Genomic DNA, 6,000 nt, shown 5'->3' on the forward strand with positions numbered 1-6,000 from the left:
TATTCCAGGTGAGGCCTCACCAAGGCCCTGTACAACTGCAGTAAGACCTCCCTGCTCCTATACTCAAATCCTCTCACTTTGAAGGCCAACATACCATTTGCCTTCTTCACCGCCTGCTGTACCTGCATACCAATTTTCAATGACTGATGAACCATGACACCCAGGTCTCGTTGCACCTCCCCTTTTCCTAATCTGCCGCCATTCAGATAATATACTGCCTTTGTGTTTTTGCCCCCAAAATGGATAACCTCACATTTATCCACATTCTACTGCATCTGCCATGCATTTGCCCACTCACCTAACCTGTCCAAGTCATCCTGCAGCCTCTTAGCATCCTCCTCACAGCTCACACCGCCACCCAGTTTAGTGTCATCTGCAAACTTGGAGATATTACACTCAAATCGTTCATCTAAATCGTTAATGTATATTGTAAAGAGCTGGGGTCCCAGCACTGAGCCCTGCGGTACTCCACTAGTCACTGCCTGCCATTCTGAAAAGGACCCATTTATCCCGACTCTCTGCTTCCTGTCTGCCAACCAGTTCTCTATCCACGTCAGTACATTACACCCAATACCATGTGCTTTGATTTTGCACAACAATCTCTTGTGCGGGACCTTGTCCAAAGCCTTTTGAAAGTCGAAATACACCACATCCACTGGTTTTCCCTTGTCCACTCTGCTAGTTACATCCCAAAAAATTCCAGAAGATTCGTCAAGTATGATTTCCCTTTCATAAATCCATGCTGACTTGGACCGATCCTGTTACTGCTTTCCAAATGCGCTGCTATTTCATCCTTAATGATTGATTCCAACATTTTCCCCATCACTGATGTCAGGCTAACCGATCTATAATTACCCATTTTCTCTCTCTCTCCTTTTTTAAAAAGTGTTGTTACATTAGCTACCCTCCAGTCCATAGGAACTGATCCAGAGTCGATAGACTGTTGGAAAATGATCACCAATGCATCCACTATTTAGGGCCACTTCCTTAAGTACTCTGGGATGCAGACTATCAGGCCCCAGGGATTTATCGGCCTTCAATCCCATCAATTTCCCTAACACAATTTCGCGCCTAATAAGAATATCCTTCAGTTCCTCCTTCTCACTAGACCCACTATCCCCTAGTACATTCGGAAGGTTATTTGTGAAGACAGAACCAAAATATTTGTTCAATTGGTCTGCCATTTCTTTGTTCCCCATTATAAATTCACCTGAATCCTGCAAGGGACCTACATTTGTCTTCACTAATCTTTTTCTCTTCACATATTTATAGAAGCTTTTGCAGTCAGTTTTTATGTTCCCTGCAAGCTTCCTCTCGTACCCTATTTTCCCCCTCTTAATTAAACCCTTAGTCCTCCTCTGTTGAATTCTAAATACTCCATGAATAGTATTGAAATAAGGAAATAAGGATGAAGTCTAAATAGATGTAAGGGTTTTAATTGATGATGCTCAACTTCCCCAAACAGCAGACTACAAGTGGGAGGAAGTCATACTCAAATTGTACAGAGCTCTGGTCAGACCACACATTATGTACAATGTCCAGGCCTGGTCGCTGTAATGTATTTGCTTCATGGGATCTTTGCTTAAGAATTCATAGCAACAAATTGCTATTAAGAACTAATTGGTTTATTAGCAAAGGTTTAAAAATCGCACTTCACATTACCAGTTCAACTATTTTAGTTGTGCACTTTAAACAAATGCCTCCCGCAAGCGGGGGGGTCACACTCCAAAATAATTTTTTTTCCAGTGCCCCTTTTTTTTTAGGGCACTAAAAACACAAATTATACAAGTGCCCCCTAGCTAAAAGAGGAGGGGAGTCACTAAAATGGGCAAATTAAACAAATTAAACTTTAAATTTAAATGATCAAATTAAAATTTGGTTGCCGGGGGTGATGATGCACTCTAGTCCCTCCGGCGCCCACCTCTCGCATACCGGTGGACACCGTGTGCTACATTACCAGTTCATCCACCAGGCTCACAACCACCTGTCTAATCGTGGATCCCCTGAACCCAATTCGCTGGGGTTTTATTGAGTCTTGTGAGCATCACGTGACTGGCTAAGCCACTCACAATTCAACAGCTCAACAACTATTTTAAGTAGAACATTAAATCAAGTGTCCACTATTGGCAAGGACACGAGGACCCACAAATTTCCAAATAAAACTTTAAATTTGGTTGCCGGGGGGGTGATGATGCACTCCTGTCCCTCCGGTGCCCACTTCTCACAGAAGGCAGCGAACGTACCGGTGGACACCGCGTGCTCCATCTCCAGGGACACTTTGGCGGGAACGTAGCCACGGAAGAGACGCAGGCAGTCAGGCTGAACGACCCCCTCGATCGCCCGCTGCCTAGATTGATTAAAGGCCACCTAGGCCAGGCCCAGGAGCATTCCTATGAGGAGGCCATCTGACCTGCCCTGCTCCCCTCCACACTGGGTGCCCAAAGATCATGAGCGTGGGACTGAAGTGCATCAACAACAGCTTAACAAACCTATGAGCATACTCACAGGTGCATACATTACAGGCGCCAAGACAAAGGAAACATTCAAGCCCTTAAGACTGTTCAGAGGAGAGCAACGAGACTGTCCCCTTATATCAGAGGAAAAGGCAGGAGAACATTGGGGTTTTCAGCCTGTAAAAGGAGACAAGTGAAAGTTGACCATTTAGAGGTATGTAATATAGTAACTGACGTGTGACAAAGAAAATAAACACACAATTTAAACCTAACCTATGACAGTAGGACAAGAGGACACAGGTTCAACATAATAAACTGCAAACTTAAGACTGATGTCAGGAATTTTTTCTTCAGACAAAGAGTGATCAGCAAGTGGAATGGACTTTGTGGTGGAGTGGCAGTGGTTCCATCATTTGAAAGACAGTTGGACAACATGTGACATTGGGGCCTTTCTGGATGACTGAGTTAAGCTAAGCAAAATAGTTTTTCTCATCCTTATCGAACTCATGACGTAAAAGGTTGCATTCTCTACTGGAAAATGCAAGTCAGAATGCAAACCATCAAGCTTTTGTTTCAGTCTTCCCCAGTGGGTGTGTGCAGCCTTTCAGAAGGGCATCTGTAGTGCAGAAGGGAAAACTGCCTATGGAGGGTAGAAAATAATCCTTACAACATCACTGGAATGTGTTTCTTGGAAAGTGAAATAAAATTTAAGACTTTCAGGATCTATGGCAGTATTTTCATTTGAGCTAACCCTTCCTCCCACCTGAGGCCTATGTGGATGGAAGGTAATGAAATTGGGAAAATTACAGAAAACATCTTGAAAGACACAGTTCGCTAGACACTGGTCTGTACGTTCTCTATTTTATAATTTATAATAAAAATCAACAGAACATCATTTTCAGCAGATGTCTAATGATGGAAACCACGTGCTGCCTTTGGAAGTTGTTGAAGACATTAAGCACTCAAAGGATTATACAGGGAAGCAAGAGATTGCATGGAGGGTTTCTGTTAATGTAAAATAACATTAGGTAGGAGGAATTAGACTCTGTAATAATTAGGATGTTACTGGCATATATGACAAATAATAAAATAATTGAGGCTAATTTTATAATTAGATACATGTGAAGTAACCAGGCTTACTTAAATGTGGACAGAACATTTGTGTAAGAAATACTTTTAATCTACACGTGGGATTAAATTGTTATGCCTCCTAGACATTTCTAACCATTCTATTTATTGTTGAGCTTATCAACACTGATTCAAATCACTCCCTCCGTCCCCTAGCATGGAATGCAAAACAGAAAATTATTAAAATATGCCCAGATAAAACTACATGTTCAATTTTATTTAATCAATCAAAACTAAAATAAGCTTATAATATACATGAAATACCATTTCTTAAACAAAAGGACTTGCATTTATACAGTGCCTTTCATGATCTCACGATGCCACCAAGCACTTTACAGCCAATGAAGTACTTTTAAAGTGTCATCACTGTTGTAATGTAGGGAATCGTATCAACTAATTTCTGCACAGCAAGGTGCCACAAACAGCAATACGAGATATATGACCAGACAATCTGTTTTAGTGATGTTGGTTGAGGGATTAATATTGGTCAGGACACCAGGAGAACTCCTTTGTTCTTTTTCAAATGATGCCATGGGATCTTTTATGTAAACCTGAAAGGGTAGACGAAGCCACAGTTTAATGTCTTGTGTGAAAGATGGCACCTTTGACAGTCCAGCACTCCCTCGGTATTGCACTGAAATATCAGCCTACATAATGTGCCCAAGAAATGGGTATTGAGCCCAATTCAACTGATCTCAGTAGGGCAGAAGTTGGGGTAAAAACAGAAATACTCTGCAGGTCAGGCAGCATCTGTGGAGAGCAAAATGGAGTTAACGTTCCAGGTCGATGACCCTTTGTCAGAAGTTGGGGTGCTGAAATTATCCTCAGTGTCCTCACAACAAGGAGAAAAATCAGATTTGGTATTTACTCCCACAGAGTGTGCTGTTGAAAGTGCGGCATGTGATTTCTGGATGAAAAGGTGCCCAGCACAGAAAAATGGCCTGGATTTACTGATCGGTGCTATTTTAAACTATTCCATTTTCTTTCAATGATCAGAAAATCCAGCCTTCAGTGCCCAGGCTCACATTGAAAAATGACCATTTTGGCAAGTTACTGGAAGGCAATCAGTACCCATGGAACTGTACCCCAGAGGTCAGTATGTTTTGGACAAAAAAAATTAAAATGCAGGATGGGGTGGAAGTGAGGAGAGGGAAATCTGTGGTTCAATAAAAATAAAAACCAACATACAATTAGACTACATCTGAAACTCCATGATTTAAAGGACTCAAAATAGAAACATAGAAACATAGAAAATAGGTGCAGGAGTAGGCCATTCGGCCCTTCGAGCCTGCACCGCCATTTAATGAGTTCATGGCTGAACATGCAACTTCAGTATCCCACTCCTGCTTTCTCGCCATACCCCTTGATCCCCCTAGTAGTAAGGACTACATCTAACTCCTTCTTGAATATATTTAGTGAATTGGCCTCAACAACTTTCTGTGATAGAGAATTCCACAGGTTCACCACTCTCTGGGTGAAGAAGTTTCTCCTCCTCTCGGTCCTAAATGGCTTACCCTTTATCCTTAGACTGTGACCCCTGGTTCTGGACTTCCCCAACATTGGGAACATTCTTCCTGCATCTACCCTGTCTAAACCCGTCAGAATTTTAAATGTTTCTATGAGATCCCCTCTCATTCGTCTGAACTCCAGTGAATACAAGCCCAGTTGATCCAGTCTTTCTTGATAGGTCAGTCCCGCCATCCGTCTGGTGAACCTTCGTTGCACTCCCTCAATAGCAAGAACGTCCTTCCTCAAGTTAGGAGACCAAAACTGTACACAATACTCCAGGTGTGGCCTCACCAATGCCCTGTACAACTGTAGTAACACCTCCCTGCCCCTGTACTCAAATCCCCTCGCTATGAAGGCCAACATGCCATTTGCTTTCTTAACCGCCTGCTGTATCTGCATGCCGACCTTCAATGACTGATGTACCATGACACCCAGGTCTCGTTGCACCTCCCCTTTTCCTAATCTGTCACCATTCAGATAATAGTCTGTCTCTCTGTTTTTACCACAAAGTGGATAACCTCACATTTATCCACATTATACTTCATCTGCCATGCATTTGCCCACTCACCTAACCTATCCAAGTTACTCTGCAGCCTCATAGCATCCTCCTCGCAGCTCACACTGCCACCCAACTTAGTGTCATCCGCAAATTTGGAGATACTACATTTAATCCCCTCGTCTAAATCATTAATGTACAGTGTAAACAGCTGGGGCCCCAACACAGAACCTTGCGATACCCCACTAGTCACTGCCTGCCATTCTGAAAAGTACCCATTTACTCCTACTCTTTGCTTCCTGTCTGCCAACCAATTTTCAATCCACGTCAGCACACTACCCCCAATCCCATGTGCTTTAACTTTGCACATTAATCTCTTGTGTGGGACCTTGTCGAAAGCCTTCTGAAAGTCCA

Source organism: Pristiophorus japonicus, chromosome 21 (genome assembly GCF_044704955.1).
Source record: "Pristiophorus japonicus isolate sPriJap1 chromosome 21, sPriJap1.hap1, whole genome shotgun sequence".
NCBI classification, from domain to species: domain Eukaryota; kingdom Metazoa; phylum Chordata; class Chondrichthyes; family Pristiophoridae; genus Pristiophorus; species Pristiophorus japonicus.